This window comes from Rhipicephalus sanguineus, chromosome 1 (genome assembly GCF_013339695.2).
Source record: "Rhipicephalus sanguineus isolate Rsan-2018 chromosome 1, BIME_Rsan_1.4, whole genome shotgun sequence".
Taxonomy (NCBI): domain Eukaryota; kingdom Metazoa; phylum Arthropoda; class Arachnida; order Ixodida; family Ixodidae; genus Rhipicephalus; species Rhipicephalus sanguineus.
This window is the reverse complement of record NC_051176.1, coordinates 224,320,919-224,336,545: the sequence shown is the minus strand read 5'-3', so window position 1 is coordinate 224,336,545 and position 15,627 is coordinate 224,320,919. Positions and strand designations below refer to the sequence as shown.

The window sequence follows — 15,627 nt, the reverse complement described above, 5'->3', positions numbered from 1 at the left end:
AGGATATTGCATCTGTAGGCTATGCTTAAAAAAATTACTGGGGGCGTTAACGATTCAGCGTTCCACACAATAACCAAGCGGTTGTGTGCAGAACGTAACGCGTTTAGCACTTGCGCAGTAGTCCCCAGCGCTACTCCGAAGGCGTGGGCGTCCCAAGGACTGAAAGGACCTCGAGAACGACTGGAATTCGATAGTTAAATCTATGCGAGTGACGATAAGCCTGCTGCGGAGAACGGCACGACCGACTGTCGGTTCAGGCATGTGTCGCGCCCTTCGGGTAGGTCAACGCTGTCGGTTCGTGGCCCAAACCTCTGGCGGGTTGGGCGAGGCTGGAATGGTACGCTTATCGGGATTTGTGCGTCACACTGGCGGCCCCTGAATGGGCTGTGGAGAGGGGCTTCGTTTTACTTTCCCCGGCGGCGCGCGCGCGGCTCGGATGGGGGCGCCGGCGGATGGTGCCTCCTCTCCTCCGCGTGGATTGGTCGGGAGGGAGTGGGTCCGCTTTCTGGCGCCGCCGCCGGCGCTCCATCCTCCGGGCGCGTCTCCATTGCCGCGCTGCCATGACTAACCGGGACGCGGCCTTCGTGTACGCGCTTCCGCTCCCCGACCGGGCGCGGCCGGGTTCGACCACCCGGGCGGCGGCGCGATGGCGTCGCCAGCGGGCGGCGACGACACCGAGGCGGCCATGTACAGCGTCCTCGTGGCTCTCGCCTTCTGGCTGCTCCTACTGCTTTGGCTGCTGTCGCAGGGCGACGCCTGGGCTGCTTTCGGCAGCGCGGGACCGTGCGTGGGATCGCCACGATGAGCGCACCGACACCCACGTCGGCCGCGTGGCACCCGGCTCAGTCTTTGGATACCGACTCCAGCGCTGGCCACGATCGCGCGTAGCGCGCGACGCCCCCGCTAGGGGCAGCACAGGCCATGGCGTCTAACTGCACGCCTTCCGCGAGCTCTCATGGGGTGAGTTATCTTTCTTGTCTGCTACAGAGAGCGCCCTCTGGTCTGAGTGCGTGTGGCACCTTCCTGCCGCACTCCGAACCGAGGGTGATGCTCTGCATTTTTATAGGAGGGTTTTCTTTTCGCGCACAGTTCTTGTCGTTCAGTAGAGCTCGTCCTAGTAGAGTTGTCAATTGCTCTGCTTTGCCGCCAGACACGTGCATGTTCCAAGTACTCGCAGGTTTGGGCATCGTAATTCAGAATCGTGAAGCGAACATGGCGCGCGCGAGTGGTTGTACTGCGCCGTTAGAGTAAAGCGTAAAGGCGGCCGCGTGGGAGTCGCGTGAATAAATGAAGGCGCGAGGAGCCGACCGGTGTGGTCGGCGGCTAACTGGGCTGCTTCCTGCCTCCGACAGCGTGTATGGCTTAGGGGGAGGAGGGTATTGATTAAATTCCACTCGCTATTTTTTCTTTCTCACAGAGAGTACTCTGCTCGCCGAGCGACATCTGGAGGTGAACAAACTCTAGCTACGCGTCGTACCGTCCCCACGGGCGGTCGCGTAGGTGAAGCCGCGTTTAGCCGCGTGGGATGGTTGCTCGTCTCCCTCTCCATACCAGCCATCTGGTACCCTCATGTTTCCCGTGATTTCATAGCGACTGCCCCCGGTTCCAAGAAGGTCCCGCTTCCGTCTCGCATGTAGATGCGAAAACTGCGTTGGATTCGCATCCTCATCGTCTTATTATTTTGTTTCACACAACTCATCTGCTGTGGTAGTGTGTGTGTGTGTGTACTGCTCTGTAAGGTTAGTCTCGTTGTCAATTTTCACTAAAAATGCTGAATAGGGTAGTTCTTTGTCAAGTATGAGCTCCTACATATTCCGTACTGAGATTTTGTCACAGTCGTGGTAGGTGTCGGGTCCTCCGGATAACATATCGTGGTCCGTGCGAAAACACGTGGTTCATTTGTGGCTTGTGTATTACGACGCATCATTGCTTGAGCTAGGAGAGCATCGCAGATAACCCCCTAGCATTGACAACTATTACCGCACTTCGACCGAGTAATGCTACTGTTGTGCAGCCTGTCATAACACTTAACAGTATTGTGCCGTTTCTCAATGTCTGGATTTGTTGTGCAAGTTTTGCTAATCCATTTTGAGGACGCGCTTGGCGTTTTAAAAACGAACTTAACAAAAACAAATTTACTCTAAAAGTATGCCTCGATGACCTATGCGTCCGCGTAAGGGAAGCGCGTAGCAATGTTCTCCGGCTCAGCTTCGTAGAATATTTGCCTTGTTCTCTAAGGGCAGTCGTGTGTTGTCTGCCGGGTGTTGGCATCGTGCACGCAGGTCGGCGTCAGTGCATGGGGCACGGATGTAGGCTGCATGTCTCGGAAAGAGCGCCCTGGTGAGAGCCTCGAGATGGTGTTGATTGATCGCTGTGTTTACTCTCCGCGTTGTCGAAGAAGGCGAGGGAGAGCAGGAAGGATGACTGGGCGAGGGCCGGTGTCATCGACCGCCAGAATGGGCGCATGGCCGCGGACCCCGTGACGCATGCGCCGTTGGGAGTCACGTGATGTGCGGGGATGCCCGGCCTGACCTTGCGGGCCCGGTTCTCTGCAGCGCGAGGCTCGCTATCTTTCCCGCCTTTTTATCGGTTTGCCGCGCGGCGCCCCTCCCCGATTTTTTGGCGCCAAAACTCCGTGGTGGAGATAGGCTCGAGCCTCTTGCGGGTGTGCCTGCCTCAGCGCTCGCGTTCAGACCGCGTTGTCTGCACTCGTTGTCTGAACCTGGTAGCGTGTTCAACGTAGGAACGGAGAGAGCGCTTTGCCAAGTGTCATGAGTGAAAGGGGGAGGGGGGGCTGGTTTATTGGCGCCTCGCGATAGTCTGTAGCTCAAGGCAAGCGCCAATGCTGCACGTGGGCTAGTATAAGATGGCGGCATTTCGCGGAACGGTCTGCGCCGCGCGTGGTCAGCAGGCGGACTGGGCGAGGAGTGGCGCAGCCTTACTGGCTCACTTACCCGCGGCGCATTCCTGGCGTTCTCAATGACCCGGGACCGGATTTCGCGTTCTTCGGGCGCCGCACGCTTGCGGGATGACCTCCGTCGGCTCGCTTTGTGCGGGGCTTCTTCGCCGCAGCCCCTCTTCTCTCACGCACCGCCTGGGGTCGCAGCGCTCCTACCAAATCCTCAATTTTTATTTTTTTCCCCTTCAACTTGGAAATTTTCTTGGTTGAAGCGCTGTTTTGCCCATTTTTGTGGCGTGAAGTATAGAAAAAGTTTTCGAAGAACCCAACACCGAATTGCGTTCAGGACCGGTTTTGCCCATGCATCCGTCTGTCCCCACGTTTAAAAGTAAATTTTGCGTTTACTTTAGTAGAACAAGGACATCTGATAAGATTCAGCACCTCGGCAAAATTTCTGGTTACGCCTTCGTCTGATGAGCGTTGCTGGTTTGTCTGATAATGTGCGCGCTTGTAAACTATTCCACAACGGACAATGCGTTACACAATTCTGTAAGGTTGTGCTGTTAGAACAGTTGTGCGCATACTCGGAATGAGGCAGTGTACTTCTGTTTGTTCTATGCTCCCCTCCTAAAATGGCAACAGCTTGTCCTTTTTCTTCTGCTTTCCTGATCAACTCTCGCGCGGAATCTGCTTGAACCCTCGCGTAAACTTTACATAGCTCTGAAGCACTCAAACGTTAAGTGCAACGTGGACGATTTTTTTTTTTTGGTTCTTTTCTTTGTCGACGTGCAGTATATTGTGGCGTAGCTGGCTCGGGCATCTGTTCGCATCGATGCCGACTGAAGCGCCTCTCCGCCCGCTAGCGGCGGCAGGATGGTGCGGGATGGCTGCTTTGGTCGTTGGTGTTGTCTGTCTTTCGTCAAGCCATGCGGCGCTACGACATCTCCGTTTTCGTATGTGGCGGTGCCGCCTTCTCCGCATGACGAACGTTTCCGGTGGCCACCCCTCTCCCCTGGTTGCTGCCTGAGCTCGACCAGCCCAAGCAGAGATGGATGCCTCGACTGGAATGCTGCCTGTTTGTTTTCTTTTCCTTCAGCGCAGCCCCGCGGCTGAATTTGCTGCTGTAGAACATAGGAGAGGAGGCGAAAGGGGAGGTCTTCCCCTGCCGCGCTCCAAATCCCCTCGGAGCCTGTTCATGACTAGCGGACGCTGTCGGCTGGTTGGTTCAGCCCCTCCGAGTATCCAGCCGCACCCACTTGGGTTGCCTACGTTGTGTCTAGTTAAGATGTGTGAGCATCTTCGCGCGACCTTTGTCTCCCTGCTCCGAACGAATGTCCAGGACAGCAGCGCATTGTTAAACACAGGGGGACGGTTAACAATGGATGTTTTTAGCCTGTTCCGTATAGTATTGCTGTATATGGAATGGCGAAACAATGGCTACCAGCATGACAACAGCAGCACTGTCAGTGACATCTTGAGGCGTCTTGTTGAACCACAGCACGTTAGAAACATTTGTTTTCTGTGAATATTTTAGTCTAGCTTAAGGGGAAAAACAAAGTAACTGCATGATGTGTTGCTACCACTGCTGCTGCCCTCGAAACTTGTTCCAAGAAGGCGATTGCTTTATTCAGCACGCACCTGTTACATACCTGTAGGAAATATTCGGTGATCATTCGTTTTAAAAGGTGTATGAAATTTCGGCTTACCGTTCAGTCGGATGGTCGCTCTGTTCTTCGAATCTTTCACATTGCTAGTTGTGCACATCTACAAGAACAAAATAAAGCAAGTTTTACCTTTATGTTACGAGATTTAAAAAAAAAATGGAAGGGCATACTGTTTTGCTCCAAGAGGCCAGCTATATCAACGTATCATGCAGAGTCTATTTTACTCTACAAATACACAGATCTTTATATCTCTGGCGCTCTCACTCAGACGCATTCGGAGCGATGTGGACGATTACCTGAGAATGACACTTTGCGTGAAAAGAATAAGCTTACATACAACACTTTAAAGCTGCTCAAAATAGACTAGTGGCGGCGCTCCGCAACGTGGACGGGCTCTGCAGCTTAATAATAATAAAAATACATTACTGTGCAGGGCACTTCTTATATAGCGATCGCGTCCGACATACACTAATCGCTGTCTAAACAAGTGTTTCGTGTTTCTGAGATAAGCATAAAGCATTCTTTGATACCACTTTCACGCGCCCACCCGCGAACTCAGACTCGCTCGTCTTTACGTCAACGGAGAGCGGTCCGTGTCGCAAAGGGAGTTCGGCGACCTCTATTAGCGGCGGAATGGAGTACTCTCGTCCCAAGTAATCTGTAGTTAGTTATTTCACTGCATAATCCATTCCTAACATCCTCCGTGTATAGGTGCGCACACACACTCTGTATATCATGCCTCGCGAAAAACCGTCGTGATGTCATTTTGAATAAGTGGCTCAGAGTCCGTGCACGCTGTTTACGTCTGTGCTTTTCATTCCGTTCTTATGGCGGTGCTCATTATTATAGTTTGTTACAAAAGTCGTAGCAGAGAGTGACGCGGCTTCTTCGTCGTCCCCTACAGTCGTGCTGGCAGCACTTGCGTACTGTTGTGGGACCCATCTGCAAGTGCTTCATGGACTGAACATAAAAATTTTTGCTCATCCTACATTGGAATAACGGTATCATGGTGGTAGCGCAACATCAAGGAAATCGATGACAACCTGCAACGTGTTTGGCAGCCAGCGCACGTACAGAAAACACTTACCAAAGCAAACGTGCAGTGCAAAGTCAGCTGGGTGGTTGAGCTGATCTGGAAGCTAAACTCTCGACATCTAAAGTCCATGTTCAAACGAAGAATCATCGGCTTGAGTGCAACTATGTTAAAGGGACCCTGAAACGGTTTTTGAAGTTTTGTCAGCGTTTAGGTTAGAGCATCATCAAATCATTCGCACCACAAATTAAGCGACGCACCGTGTACCAAGGCCGCTACGGACAATTACATCTATACCCTCCTCACTACTGCCTTGCCTCCTCAACTCATGAGACACGCTGGAGATCGCAACGTTCTCATGAGTGCACTTGATAGTTTGAGCTTCGCCCAGTCATGGCCTCCGAGATTGCGCGCTGACAGGTTGCTCGCAATCTCGGAGGCCATGGCCCAGTGCGCCGGCCAGCACGCAGTCTGGCATCTCAGCTCGCGGAGTGGTTGATATCTGCTCCGACAGGTGCCGCCACACTACCAGCCGATCTTCTTTTATTCTCCTGTACGGCGACAACCTGCAAAGGCATGCGGACAAACAAAAAGAATTCGAGAAGGATCACCGATTAAGATAGATTTACCAGCGCAAAACGACGAAACACTTAACACACACACACACACACACACACACACACACACACACACACCACACACACACACACACACACACACACACACACACACACACACACACAGCGCTGATCACCGATAAGCGTAAACTCGGGCAATGTGATTGTGTCTACAGGGGTGAAGTTACAGCCTCAGACACGTGGATTGTGGCGTTGACCGTATAGCGAGAGCGCGACGCTCATTGCAGCGACGAGCTGAAACGATTTCGCTCGCCAGATGCCTCACAAAAAATTACACAATGTCGCAGCTTTACAAGTCACCAATTGCTAGATATGTGGTACACAACACAGCTCGGGCAATTCGTTGTGTCCAAGAAACCTCGAGATAAACACTGTCGCTCAGCTCACGTCAACATGGAGCACGTTGTAACACAGGCGAACGACGCTCGTTGCCCACAGGAGGTTCCGTTACGTAGAATGGACATATCCAATCAGGTCGGTCGCTGGTTACTGCGTGTATTGGAACAATTCTACATGTAAAAGTCGCCAGAAGTTGAAAACTCGCTCAGTTGATCCGCTGCGATCTGTAGCGATTCACACGTTTAAAGTCTTGTAATAAATTACACAGTTGACGCAGAGAGCTTAAATTGGTCTTCAAATGATTCTTAGGACTTGCTTTACCGGCTCAATGCGTTTATAAAAAATTGTAAAAACCGCTTCAGGGTCTCTGAGTGCAACATCATAATCGCATAATCATGCCATGTTGCGGTGCAGCTTTTACAGGCGATGCGTCAAGCATTTGCAGCGACGCGGGCTCTCATCGATAACAATTGTAACTGCGTCACTGTAATCGATTACAAACAATCGTGGCCCCCGCGGTTTGCACTGCCCACCGGTACATTTTGAGCGCTGGTGCATCATGTCATCAATGTTGCTTCGGACAGTGCACATTGAGAGCTGAGGCTCCAACCGCAACGGACATGTTTCATACAGATTTTCGGCGTCTGTAGGCTTGCACAGTTTGCTATGTACTTTGGGCGTCGGCGATGGAGGTGATCGGCCATGGCAGACGACGACGGCTGAACATCAATTGGAAACTTGTACCTTGTAAATGGGGGCTTAAGACTAGCGTTACGGTTAATTCTGAAAATTGGGCGAGTTGGTTTTGACTCGCAACCCAGAACGCTCGCTAGCGTGCATCTTTCTTGGTCCGTGTCAGAAATGTATTTACACTAACGTACCAGCATCGTACCTGTGGCACTAGACTATACATGAGGTATTGCTCGCTTTAAATCAAGTGGGTAGAACAAATATGCGATTTCCTCGTGGGAATGCAGTTGTGCCGCATGATCCGCGATCCATGTGCCCCATCTGCGTGAGAGGCGGAGGTACCCACTCCCGCACCCACACTTAAACAGGGCTCAATCAATCACTCTACGTTTGTTACAGACGGAGGCGTATGCATCGCCTTTAAAATGTTCCAAGTACATGGATGGCATAGAGCCGGGGTGCCCGCGCTGTGGCCACCCCAAATGCACCTTACAACACATGCTGTGGCAATGCCCTGCGTTGCGCGGGAGCAGCGAGTCTCCCTCTACGGAGGCGGACTGGAACTATCTGCTCACTAGCCAAGACAAAGGAGACCAGCTTAGGGCCATCCAGAGGGCCCGCGACATGGCCGTGGAGTTTAACCTCACACGGCCACTCTTGAAAGGCCAACCACTCGATGGCCTTCGAAACGCCACAACTCTATCGACTCGCTGGACTTGTGGCGCTGCTACTCGACAGTTTTGAACGGCCGTTGAGTGGTTCAGGCGCTTTTCGCAAGAATTGTGTGGCCCTGCGTATCTTTTTTCGTTTTCATGTCGCCGAAAGATAAATAACATATATTCACCTAAAAGCGCAGATGTCTGTTATTTTGTTTAAATATTTTAACAATTTTTTTGTACGTTCTTATGTATCTATGTTAGTTTTTTTTTAAAGCTTGAGCTGCGAAACTGTGGAAAAGTTTTCACCACTTGATTCGGCTGCCATATACTCTACAACACAGGCACGTCTCTGTTAAGAGTGTCTGCAGTTTAAGCATTTCAAGTGGCAAAAATACTTTATTAAATGATTAATAACACTCACATATGCTATTTTAAGAGCATACCGGTTTGATTTTTTTCCTTTCTAATCGTGAGCACGAGCGCACTGTGAGCGAGAGGGCACTTTCGCGCTATTTCCACTTCAGCTACTCAAAGGCCATCGAGGTTTTGATTTAGTTGTAGGGTGCTCCGTTGACACGCTAAACTATTGACTCAGTGGCCTTCGAAGGTGGCCGTGCAGTAGCTCGAACTACGGGCTGTCGGTTTAAAGGCTTTCCAAATGTCCATGTGACACGGGTATGCCTGATCGCAGGCTGCATCCTGACGTCACAGCATTGTCAGAGTCGCAAGCGCTTCGGTGCAATTTCTATCCGCGCACAACATCGCGAGACCAGCAGCGGTGACCAGGAAAAAAAGTTTTCTTGGGCGATTCCGATGCAGGTGCATCGTTGCCAGATCACAGCAAGAGCTGGCGAAACCGTCTATGCACTGTGTTCGATACACCCTGCATCTTTAAGAAGGTTCGAGACCCGACAAGCTTGATGTGTTCGAGTCGTCATTGGCTATTTTATTTCCCGCGGAACCCTATGTATTCCTATGGGAAAAGCGTTAGTCACGAAGAAAACCCCCAAACAATGCTTCGAAAAGATCTCCGAGTTACGGGCTGTGCCGTACCCGGTCACTTCTGCGTGCTCGAGTCCGCCGCTGTTGACGTGCGAGCTGATCCTTCAGACACATCCTATCGCGCAAGGAGTCACGTGTGTAGCTGCGTACAAGGTCGTCCACTTGGACACACGGGAGCGCTCGCTCGCCGAGGGTACTTGGCGCAAATGCGTCGTGAGGAGGGAAGGGCAGTGCCTCGCCGTCTGCTACAGTGCCCTGAGCCGGGCGCTCAGCATTGTATCTAACGATCGACTCTTGTTTGTGATGATCTTGCCATAGATATGTTTGGAATTGCTTAAGTGTCACAGTGCACGCTCTCCGTAACGTACGCTTGCTATAACGAGGCACAGCTGACAGTATTTCGATAAATGGGTGCACATTGAAACAAAGAAACAGCGCGAAAGGAACAAGGACTTCAAAGGAACGGAGACCACGGGGCATTGTTACATTGAAACGCTTTCCTCTACGCTCTGTACTTGCAGTAATCGTCCTCGAACAGTTCATGACGGGCTCTTCGAGCCCCTCTAACACCTTTCAAGTTACAATTTTTCATTTGTGGGTTGCTTAAACTGACTGCGCGAGATATTTTTAGCGTGCATCAAAGCACCGATATCAAAGAGATAATATTTTAATCGCGCAAACGAAGTACATCGCTATCCACCGCATTAATGCGTCGCGGTACTCGCCGGAACTATCTGTCTGGCGGAAATGGCACCAAACGTTGGTTTGTGATTAGTAAAGGTAAGGTTAGCGGTATTCACGGCATTGGATCAAAAACGGGAATATTTGGTTCCAAACAGACTTGGTCGTGTATTTGTCAAAGCCGCGTGACGTCAGTGGGCGGATAGTAATGGAGTCATGTGATTCCTCGAAGTTAGCCTTGAGTGTGAGGGAGTTGATGCCTTTAATGTAGCAATTGCAAAGCCTCGCTGACGTTTAGCACATCGCAAACGTCACACGTAGAGGGGTTATGACGCGGAAACCTAATTTAGAAATTTACCCTTCCTCAGGTAATCGACAATTTGCAAAACGAGTAAAAGTACTTTACCACTTAAGGTTTTTGTTGTTGCTCTTTCATAGCCCTTTAGACGCCACATTAGGCGACTTTCTTTTGCAGCGACTGCATTGCGGACGTTGCGTGCTCTTAATATTTGCAAATATAGTTGATCAGGACGTCTTGAGGGGCTAGTTGGTTCATACTATGCAGGAAAATTTGCGCTAAACTAGAAAAGGACAACACAAAGAAGGAACACTTAAACAGATCGAGCGCACACTACCAACTGTTTTTATTGAACGTAGAGCATCAGTTAAAATAGGGAACCCCGAACTGCGCAGACACCCCGTGGCTGCGCATAGATGCACAGACACATCGAGGAACATCACGTGTTAACGCACCTTATTCATCAAAAAAGACACTTCTGCGCCGTAGAGCGCAGAAGTGTCTTTTTTGATGAATAAGGTGAACAGACTAAAATACTTGGACGTAGCAAAAACACGTGTGCGCGGGAGGTTTTGGAAGCATTCTTCATTAAGGGGAAAAAAGATAGCTGTGTAAGTGAGGCCTCGGTAGCGCTCTACGGCGCAGAAGTGTCTTTTTTGATGAATAAGATGCGTTAACACGTGATGTTCCTCGATGTGTCTGTGCATCTATGCGCAGCCACGGGGTGTCTGCGCAGTTCGGGGTTCCCTAGAGTTACTGTATATGCTACCTTTAGGTAGCAGAGTTGCGCATCTGCTTTCCAACGCCGCTAGCAACCATGCATTGCGGAGAAGCTGACGCTCGGGCCAATTTTTGTATTTCTCGACGCCGCCGCTGCAGCTCACTCAATTAACACTAGTCATCGACAGCCAATGTTTATCGCCGGCCTTCGACACGCCAGACATGTTTATCGGCGACGAGGTAGGCATGTCGCCTGCAAAAATGGAGTGCGACTTCACTGCATAGCTGTGGTTGCTAGCCGGACCTATGCGCTACTCTGCTACCTAAAGGTAGCATATACAGTGACTCTAAGGTTCCCTATTTTAACTGATGCTCTACGTTCAATAAAAACAGTTGGTAGTGTGCGCTCGATCTGTTTAAGTGTTCCTTCTTTGTGTTGTCTTTTTCTAGTTTAGCGCAAATTTTCCTGCATAATGTTTGCAAGCCGCGCTTTTACTGAAGGCTGTTGTTTACAACTTAAGTCTTCAGCATGTTTTAGACATTCCATGTTGAGAGCTCTAGCTAGCACAGCGCTCTTAATAAAACGATGAGTACTATTGAAATTTACTGGCGCTGTTGCGTCAATATTATCGGATTGATCCCGGCCGAAATAACCACGGGGAGCCGACGTTGCCAAGTTCGCGCAGAATCGGTTCTATAGAGCAAATGCGCCGACAGCGGCTGCCCTTTACGTCGGAAACAGCCACCCTGGAATAGACCGATCTCACCAGATAATCTGCGCACGCGCGAGTTTCCGACAGCGGCACTGCCGCCATCTTGGAATACTCTGAGCGCTGCTGGTGCGGCTGTTTGCTGCGTGCTTCAGGTATATTAGCGTTTGGCACGAATCCGCGGCACATTAGACCATTGAACGCGGTGGAAAACGGGGTGCGGACCTCCAATGCATGTTGTTGTATTTCAGGTTACACTGCATATCCTAGCGTTAAGAAAAAAAAAAAGCAGAGTCGGCACTGCTCACATGTGGCTAGGTCGTTTTCGGCGTGTTGATGCGCTTGTGTCGCTTCGCTGAATACGTACTAGTAAAAAAGAAAAAAAAAAACCCCGAGAAATCACGTTGCTGTTGTCATGAGTGCAAAAATCTTATTTAGTGAACATTAGCAAGCGAGCGATGCAAGTTACAGTATGCGGAAAATAACTTGCCCAAACTGCGTAGAGCTCTTCGCGACTACGAAGAAAAAAAGAACTGACGGGACGAAAAAAAAAAAAGCTTTTCCGCTTCTTTTTTGTCGAAGCAACACTTTCCATGTACACTGTTATCAACGTCGGACTTCGATCACAGTGATGCGTTAAACGTGAATGAATATGAAAGAGTAGCCGTGAGGCAGGTTAGAAGTACGTCCGCGGGACGGCGACTGGCCGCATGCCGTTTGCAAAAGTTTAACGTCGCGGAAATCTTGTGAACGGCAAAATATTCCCTACTGCACAAGAGATAGATCAGTCAGTAGAAGTTTTGGCGTCGCACACAATGTGGGGTGGATGAGCAGTAGTCCGCTCCGGCCACCGGCGGCGGACTCAGCAGATGGCTGGGCGCCGATATGGTCGCTAGGCCTACCGCTTGGAAACTGCTGTGTACGGTACGCTAAGAGCCGCTCAAGCTCATATAAGAAGCTAAGCTTTGGTACCGCTGTTCCCGGCGGCGTCGTTGGCTGCGATGCTGGCACGGCCGAGTTTTCACCGTGTACTCCATGGCGCGAGTCTACATGCACAGTGTGCAGTTGTAAACTTCGTTTGTGTCACAGGTCTCGTTCAAGCATTACGCTTGAAAGTCAAAGCTTTTGGTGAGAGGTCGGTTTAGGCATCCAATCTGCCGCCGCTCGCGGCGATCGCCCCGGCAAAGGGATCGAGCACACGTTGCATGACGTTTCGCTGTCGCTGATCGGCAGCTTGTTATGACGCAACAGAGTGCTGTTAAACTAACACGTTGAACAATACGTTGAAAGAGCGCGGTAGTGGCCGCACTGTCCGACTTCGTTGACTGTCGCACACATTCCTGTCTGAGCTTGAGATCTTTTGAAAACAAGTAAAACCCGAGTCCTGCTTCAGGCTTCTATTGTTGCATCCCTGCACGCAGCACGTGAACCCAACCATCGCGATTCATGCAAATATGGCCGCCAAATCTCCTCAATGCAGCTCGCCAATGCACCAGCTGAACGCAGCTGAACAGGCTGAACGTACCGAGTACTCCATGTACCGGCATGCACTGCGGCAGCGGTGGCGTAGTGCAACTCGCGGTGAGATCGCGGACACAACTTCAGCACTAACGGGCCTTCCTACACGCTCTCAATCTGCCGAAATGTAATCTTCCTACGTCAAGTTTTTTCGCAAACTTTTGCAAAACACTCAGTCTCGCATTCGATAGCACGGATTGTTATGATCTCCCGCTTCTTTCTTCGATGCAGCGAGCTGTAAGCGGCCCATTAATGGGTGAGTTCTCGGGCGGTTTGTCGTAGCGCGTTTATGCGAGAACGATACGCTGGGGTTTTGTCGGTCCACTGGCATTGCGCCGGAGCGCTCGCGACTTGTGCTTTGGGAAGGCTGGAGAGAGAGAGAGGGCGCATAAACGGCGGACTCCCCTCCCCCTTCAGTGCCCTTGGCGCCCCGCGCTCCCTCTCGTGCTCTGCTCGTGGCTGGCGCAGAGGACGGTCGAAGGTCATCGACCTTCTCTTGGCCCGGTCGCCTTCTCTCTCGCTGTATTGTCAGGGCCCCATCCTGCTTTCTTCCTTTCGGAGCGCCTCCTCGCCCGGTTCATTCTGGGGAAAGTGTCACGTGACCGGCACTCGCGTAGTGTAGTAGTAGGCAAGTGGCGGAGACGGCTGGAGGCGTTTACGTTCCCGGCCTTCACCACGGTGCTGGTGCTTGCTCTCCATAGGGTTGCGAGATTCGTTGCTCCTCGCAAATCTAAATACGATGCTGCTCGGGAGTAATGAAACCTTGCTGTTCACTGGCTTCAGTGGTGCCACCACGCCTCGCCTCGTACAGCAAGATCTTGCTTTGAATATTCAGTGACTATATTATTGACTGCTGTGTAGCTGAGATTCACTTTTATTGAAGCTACATTTTCTGCTTTACTTTCATAATTTGCAAAACAGGCTTGAAAGTGCACAGCGCTGCCTCTCTATTTTTGGAAAGTACCTTGTTAATCTCCATTGTTGGGTTTTTAGCTTTGGAGGTGGCTGATTTCCGAGAGGGCTTCACTTAGCGACATTATTGAAGCTAGTGACTACAAAATGTTAATCGCAGATCAAGACTTGACAATGCATAAATCAAGGCAACAGAATGCACGTAGAAGTGTGTGGAAATTGATATCCTTGCCATTAGATTTCGAGGAAATTAACTCGTTTGTTTTACGCTGTTGTATGCTTGGAGATAACAAAACGCACCTGTGCAATACATTTTGAAGTACATCAAGATGAGAAGAAAGTGCATGTGAAGTATCAGCACGCCAAGCAAGCATACAATGTTGTCTTTGTGTTTCTGTGTTGAGGCACGGAGAGCACGTACAAAGAAATTTATCAACTGAAATTCTGCCTTCACCATCGAACTTCAGGCTGTAAAGGAAGTCCTGGCTTTTCAGTTTCATTTCATATGAGTAAATAAGAAATAGACTTAGAATATGGATAAATCCGTGAGCTTTTTTGAAGCTGTTAATTCAATTCGTTGTATGGTACCTAACCAAACGTGCCACTCACATTAAAAATTTCTATTTTACTGCCCATCAGTTTATACTACCTTCCTTCAAAGGAATCAAAGGAATCAGATTGCTTTTCATTGTTTAATGTTTATTTGGCCTAGCGTGATGTAATGTTCAGTTTACCTATTTGAAGTTTACCGACTTGAAGCACGTACTCTGCGACTGTTCCCGTTACGACACTGAATGGCAGATTCTAAAGGCAGCACTTCATTTGCAATACGGCTTGAGCTTGGAGCTGCGGCACCTTCTCTGCCCATGGCTAGACAGCGGTTGTGCGATGCGCAACACAAAAGCGCTGTCGGTGTTCTTGAGGAACACTTGACTCAACCAAAGAAGTGAATGACTCTTTTTATGTATGTATGTATGTGCATTTGTGACTACAAACTCTGTGTGTGTGTATGTGATCATTGTACATACCATAGTCGTCACCAGACACCTGGAGTTAGCAAGCCAGGCGACAAACCACGTTCTCTCTGCAGCAACCCGTCAAGCAATTATTTGAAAAAATACCGAATTTTTAAAAGGAACTTACAATACAGATTTTGTTTGTTAACTTATTTCTGAGCACCTGTTTTTTTGTGAAGACTGCATGAAGTGTGCAATACTTTGGCTTCCGTTTTCTTTGCTGCTCAAGCTTGCAGCTACTGAAATGTTATGCTGCGCTGTTACCGGTTGTCAATTTTATCTCAAACTCTCCTACTTCACTTTTGCAGTGATGCATTAACAGATTGTGTGTCCACAATTCTGTTTAAAGTGCTTTCATATTTCAGAAAATATTTGTTAAAGGTGGTTCTTATTAGCAAGTCAAAAGAACTTGATTCTGCTAGATATGTAAAACAATAATTAAAAAATAAGCACACCCTTTCATGCCAGCTATGCACATGGCAAGTTTAATGCTCTAGCTTAAAACGAAATTCAGAAAGCTTTCTTGGCATTATTTTCAAGTGCCCAGCATTTGAGATTTAAAAATAAGGTTCTGGGGGGGGGGGGGGTCTTCATTTTCTGCGCTTTTATAGTTGCATTAAAAACGCCATGGACCTTTTCGGGTCTGAACAGCGCCTTCAGTGGAGATCGCTAAAATCTAGATTGGCGGCCGTTGGCTTCCAAAGTTGTCCACTGCGAGCTGGTAGAAAATCTGTGGCCTGGATTCACACTTTTTTTTCCCGCGGGATAACTTGCAAGCTTCTTCCGGGATAACTCTGTTTGCACCTTGTCATTGCCACTGCACAAGCGCAGCAGCCCCCCACTCCTGC

The 15,627-nt window shown here is 49.8% G+C and overlaps 1 protein-coding gene across 1 annotated transcript in view; it reads left to right on the top strand.

Annotated features, from left to right (window-relative positions):
- LOC119373190 (serine/threonine-protein phosphatase 4 regulatory subunit 1) overlaps positions 1-15,627 on the top strand; it is a gene marked incomplete in the record, with an annotated part of 89,672 nt that overhangs the window by 29,851 nt on the left and 44,194 nt on the right.